Here is a 6,579-nt window from a genome sequence, read left to right on the forward strand (position 1 = left end):
ACATTTTTTATTTCTGCTACTGTTTGATTGAAAAGAAAAAAAACAGATAGCAAAAAATAGTTGATGGCTCGCTTAACTCCTTTTATTAAACACACGTGCCTTCAGTGATGTTAATGATGATATTTGATTTCTTTCGGTTAATGGAACGTTAAGTTAAGAGCTAAACCGATTTTGTGACTCATATTGTTTCCATAATCGAGCCGTTGTTCCCTCCGTCGCTTAATTTAGTTTTTCACCGAGCCGCATTACTTTCTCAAACTGCGGAAATGATATCTAATACCGGTGTGCGGTTCGAGACTCGTCTTCACGTACCGCTTCCCTCGACTTTAGTCGTCCCATCGAAACGGAAAGAGCAGGAAATGGCCCACTCACGATGTCGACCGTCAATTTCCTAAAGTTCTCGTCCACACAATAGAACAAACATTAACTGATACATTTTAGGTAATCGAATGACAGTGGTAATTCTATATGGTGACTGGTATGTTTCACGATAAAGTTATTTTATCATTCTTGAAGCCCGTTTTCATGGCGGCCAAATAAAAATGCTCTTTCAGGTTTCGATAAATCGGAGAAGGGTGTAAAATTATTAACATTTATATTTAACGTAATACTACAAATGCATTATTTCCCTAGTATTTGGAAAGTAGCAAACATAATAATGATTCTAAAACCAGGAAAATCACCAGAAGATGCCGCCTCCTATAGGTTTATTGATATATTGCCGATAATCTCGAAAGTTTTTGGGAAATTGTACATAAAAATATTCGAGAACATCAATTTGGGTTTCTTAATGTGCATAAGAATATAAAGGAAGTACATAGACTCGTAATAAATATAGACAAAATAAATATGGACATAAATACCAAAGTATATTTTTCTCAGGATAAAATATGGCACATAGAGTTGCTTGGTTCAATTAAAGAAACTTCTTCCTCATCCCCATTTTCAGTTATTATCTCAGAGATAACCATTTCACTATAAAACAAGATGATGAAGTCACTGAATTATATCAAATATATTCAGGAGTTCCGCAAGGTACTGACGGAACTTGATAAAATATTTCTAATGTTCAGTCGATCTACTAGCCAAAAAAATTACAACTTTAGTAAAATAAACGAAAGATACAGACATCTTAGCATTTCACGAAGATTCAACAACAGCATTAATGAACCTCCAAATACCTCTTGATAAAATACAATTTTTGCCGATGATATAGTGTATTAAAGCAAAATAAACAAAATCTACCAGTGAATGTTAATAACTGTCAACATCCTCAAGCCGCCAATGCTAAATATGTTGGTATGTATCATAAAGTAATATAGATTTAACTCAATAGGTGACTCTGGCGCAAAGTTTTGTTTTGCCCAACATCCAGAGGGCGCCATAACGGGCCATTCGATTAATTTGATTTTACCAGTTTAGGATTTATAATGTTTTCTACTCATTTCTTAGATCCACAGGTACTCACTATCTGTGCACATAACACACTGTGCCCCACACTATTCTCTATATAGGGTACATTGAAAATGGCGTACAAAATAAACAAACCATAGAACGAAATGATCCGAACGAACGATCAGATTCCGGCGCGGCGTTAATATGTTAAAGGTAGCGACATCTACATGTTAAATATCGCGAAACATTTTTCCAAAATTTCCTATGAAGTTAAATCTCTATTTCTCTATGGCATGCATCTGTACCGATGCATAATCTGAAGGAAACACATGGTTGCTAACCGAAAACAATTTTATTCATATTTAGTATTTGGCCCATTTTATAAACGATAGAAAATATTTTGTTTTGCCCATCATCAGGATCTTAAACACAACAAGTTTTACTTATTTACTGTTACTTTTATTTTTAATTTATTATTTGATTTACTTTTACAGTATTAAAATGTAGAAATATACTTTTCTCTCTAAATTATTCTATTTTTTTATCGTAAATTAGAAAGTACTTTAGGATGATGAGTGAATTATGTATATAAAAATAAGATAAAATCAGCCTTCGATAGCTCAGTTGGTAGAGCGGTGGACTGTAGTGGTTTAGATATGATAGACATCCATAGGTCGCTGGTTCAAATCCGGCTCGAAGGAGTATTTATATTTACGTTATTGTTTCTGTAACAGGTAGCAAAAATGTGTATTAAAATCAACATCAATACAAAACGTGAATGACTGATATTTTTTTCAAGGTGGTACCGACTTTATTATTGTAATTTGCACTTACCTCTCTTACTCTTACGATAATTTTACGATATATTGAATATTATGCTATTGAAGTTGATGTTATGTATATGCATGTAGATATATGCAGTAGTAGAAAGAATTCCGCAAAATTATTACCAAATAAAGCTAACATACTTTAAATGCGTCCTATACCCATTTAGGGTAATTGTTATGGCTCGGTGAATGGAGGTAAAACGAAATGAAATAGTGGTGTTTACATTATGTAACCGTTATTTATTGGAGTAATATAAAAATGTGGAAAATACAAGATAGATAAAACGGATGGCAGCGGTGTTACCTGGAGACGAGGCCTGAGCATTCGAAGGTGGCACGTCTAAACCAAATGATGGTCGGTTACTGAATGATCGAAATACCCTTCAATAACATCCCAGATAAACGTCTCGGGGTTGCCAGCTATTCGTTACCGTGTTATAGTTGTCGCTGCTGGCACCCCGCCCGTGTTCAACATCTGGGATTATAATTCTGGGTACTTTGTTGACCGTTATTCCACGATGTAAAATTCGACATGCCTCAAGGTCGCTACACCTAATTCATTATAAGAAGAGAAAATCTTTTTTGAGAAAACAACTTTGTGTGTCGCATTTTCACTTAATAAAAGTATGGTTTTGGGTGGTTTAAGATTTTAGATAGTGTTTCGTATATTTTGATCAGCGATCACTATTGGTGAAAATGTGACTATCAATGTAAACAATTCGATTAATACCGATTACCACTCTCGGCCACACAATGCAAGAGTTGTGAAGGATACACTTTTGGAGCTCCAATGGACTTGTTTAGATCATTGCAGCATGATTTGGTCATATGATGCATAGTGTCAGTTATGCGACACGGTTTCAAAATTTTGAAGAAGTGGGAAATTGATGGAAAATGTTTCGATTAACATTGTGGCGACCGCCACGACCCTTTAGGCCACCATCAATTCACCATCAGCAACTACAAAGGTTGGCAACGCCGGTGGATTGGTACCATGCAGTTCTGGAGTATAAAAGGCCATCACGACGACGTCTCGCTCTCTTTTCTTATCACCTTCCCCCTGTAACAGTACCACTTCCACAGCGCTACCGTACTTCCTTCACCTTAACCTAATATCCTGTCCATTCTCCCATCGACCACATGTATCAATCGTAAGTTAGAATAAACAACTTTGATTCAACCAGTGTTTTTAGTTCCCGTGCAAATTCCTTCCAAAGATAGTAGTGAGTGTTCTGATAGATAACCGCAGCGGCAGCCACACGTTTCGACCGACCGACCGACCCGACGAACATTCCTACAATTGGTGACCCCGACGTGATCAAAGTGCCTAACAGGTAAATCAACTCAACATAAGCCACTCGACAGGTGCTTGACACGTGCATGGAAGGATAGCACGAGGAACGGAACTCATCAACATCACGTGGTCGACGACATCCCACGAGACTAGCCTGATGGACGAAAACCACAGAAGCCCATCATGTATACCAGCAACACATGAGCACCCTCGCATCACGAAATGGGACACGTAACACATTTACAGGTACCCTCAAACAAAGCTAAACGCCCCAAGACGAACGACGTCCTGCTACAGCTCCGATGGCAGCTGATCCCGTAAAAAACTCCTCGCTCAGGTTGGGATCCCCATCTCATCAGCAGTCCCCGGGCGTTTGTTTGCGTGATTGCGGGTGCATTCCGGAACTTGCACCACATATAGGTACGTTCCATGGCTGTTCCACTAGGAGGGGAGTTATGTGGCGACCGCCACGACCCTTTAGGCCACCATCAATTCACCATCAGCAACTACAAAGGTTGGCAACGCCGGTGGATTGGTACCATGCAGTTCTGGAGTATAAAAGGCCATCACGACGACGTCTCGCTCTCTTTTCTTATCACCTTCCCCCTGTAACAGTACCACTTCCACAGCGCTACCGTACTTCCTTCACCTTAACCTAATATCCTGTCCATTCTCCCATCGACCACATGTATCAATCGTAAGTTAGAATAAACAACTTTGATTCAATCAGTGTTTTTAGTTCCCGTGCAAATTCCTTCCAAAGATAGTAGTGAGTGTTCTGATAGATAACCGCAGCGGCAGCCACACGTTTCGACCGACCGACCGACCCGACGAACATTCCTACAACATGTATCAATTTTTGATAATAAATGTATTTTTGAAGTGAAAAAAAAAAGATGAAAATGAAAGTGAAATATATGCAAGAGCCTAACATTATCTAATTCCTTATTTAAAAATATAGGCGTTCCGAAGCTGTTGCAATTTTTTTTAGAGAAATTCCAGCTATTTCTAATTTCACTTGGAACATTATATAGTTTAATACATTTTTCAAGAACAGGGACGGACCCTGTGTACATGACTTATTCATCAAGGCGAAAACTTGCTATTAGACTTTAACCATCGGAAAAATATGTTGCGTTTAACATCTGATAATGGTTAGGCGCATGTATAATATATATTTTGTTATATTTTTCATTCGTGTCAAAAGTATTCGACTGACCAGAATCAAAGGTGGCGCTTGTTCTAACATATTAAATCACCATCAGGACGCTCACGGAGAAGTGCTATGAATAAAAGCAGATCGTTTAATCAGGACTAGTGTACAAATACTATATAATCCGTATAACAGAACTGAGTCTTCGGTGACCTGACTATTCTTAAACGACATCAGCTTTCACCAGTGTTCATATAGGTTAAACAATTATACTATAATATAAGTTGAAAATAAAGAACACAAAACTCTCATTATCATCGTTCTCATGAAAACGTAACAAGTCAATTGAAAAGTCTCCGGCCTACCCTAGTAAAACACATTTCTTTGCAAAATTATTAAAATAAGTAATTTATTATTCAACATAATTCCCTTCAAGAGTGATACACTGATTACTTTTCAATACCATTTTTGTAGTACGATTTGTCTTTTGCTTCAAAGTAAGCCTCAGTTTCGGCGATCACCTCTTCAGACGACAAAAATGTCTTTCCAGCGAGTATTCTTTTGAGATCTGAGAACAAAAAATGATCGCTGGGGGCTAAATCTGGAGAATATGGTGGATAAAGAAGCAATTCGTAGGTCAATTCATGGATTTTTGCCATCGTGTTTTCACTGACTTGTGACACAGTGCATTGTCTTGGTGAATCAGCATATTCTTTTTCTTCAAATGCGGCCGTTTTTCAGCGATTTTGCCCTTCAAACGGTCCAATAACATTACGCAATACTCGCTGTTGATGGTCCTTGTTTTTTCAAGGTAGTCAATAAAAATTATTCTATGCGCATCCCAAAATACAGACGCCAAAACCTTGCCAGCCGACTGTTGCGTTTTCTCACGCTTTGGAGCAGGTTCATAGTATGCAGTCCACTTGGATGACTGTCGATTAGACTTAGGAGTGTACTAATGGAGCCATGTTTCATCCATTGTCATATATTGATGCAAAAACTCGGGTTTATTACGCTTGATCATCTTCAAACACTGCTCCGAATCATCAACTCGTTGTTGTTTTGGTCAAAATTGAGTTCTCGTTTCACCCACTTTGCACCGAGCATTCTCATACCCAAATATTCGTAAATGACATGATGTACATGTTCAGTTGATATCTTTAGAATATCAACTATTTCATTCAGTTTCAATTTACAGTAATTCAAAATAATTTTGTGGATTTTTTAAATGTTTTTTGGGCGTCCACTGCGTTCACCGTCTTCGGTGCTCATTTCACCACGTCTAAACTTAGCATACCAATTTTTGATGGTTGATTGTTCTATTTTCTGGGGCAGTATTCGGAAACTAGGCACCAACCGGAGGGTTATCTTTTCACCATCTAATAGTGTATGATAGGATATCTTACATCCCTTAAAAAGTCGTATGTCCCTAAATCTTTTATGTATACATTCCCCATTATCATAATTCTTGACCACACCCCGTATCAATTCGATTGTATTGATTTTGTGGTAGTCTAAAGGAGTTTTATTAAACTAATAAGTCTATATTCTCATCCAGAAGGAAAATTATTTAAATTAATTTAAAGCAAATAATTAATAATCAAATAAATCCCATTTTCAATTACTCGCGAGAAGAAAAAACAATTTTCCGTTGAAGTCCTTAGTTAAATTTTATTAAACCCTAAAAAAACTGGTGCCCGAAAGTAGACGAGTACTGGATGTGGATGGGGAAGCCAGCAGCGCAGTTCTGTCCCGATAAATCTCCGGGCCATTCGTTCCGGACTATCCGGCTTGACTGATGCGACTTAATTATACTCTCCGGTGGATTTTTCCATTTTCTTTTATCTCGGTCGTCTTTCTTTGTTTTTTTTCTCTCCCGGTCGGTGCCAAACAAAACGCCGTAATTAAAA

At 37.7% G+C, this 6,579-nt stretch overlaps 1 non-coding gene across 1 annotated transcript; it reads left to right on the forward strand.

Annotated features, from left to right (window-relative positions):
- The first annotated feature begins 2,004 nt into the window (after nucleotides 1–2,004).
- TRNAY-GUA (transfer RNA tyrosine (anticodon GUA)) lies at nucleotides 2,005–2,096 on the forward strand. The gene is given in 2 exon segments: nucleotides 2,005–2,041; nucleotides 2,061–2,096. It is a non-coding gene; the product is annotated as a tRNA-Tyr (tRNA).
- The last annotated feature ends 4,483 nt before the right edge of the window (nucleotides 2,097–6,579 follow it).

This window comes from Rhynchophorus ferrugineus, unplaced genomic scaffold (assembly GCF_030347505.1).
Source record: "Rhynchophorus ferrugineus isolate W39M unplaced genomic scaffold, kcgeb_rfMv2 rfM1, whole genome shotgun sequence".
Lineage (NCBI taxonomy): Eukaryota > Metazoa > Arthropoda > Insecta > Coleoptera > Curculionidae > Rhynchophorus > Rhynchophorus ferrugineus.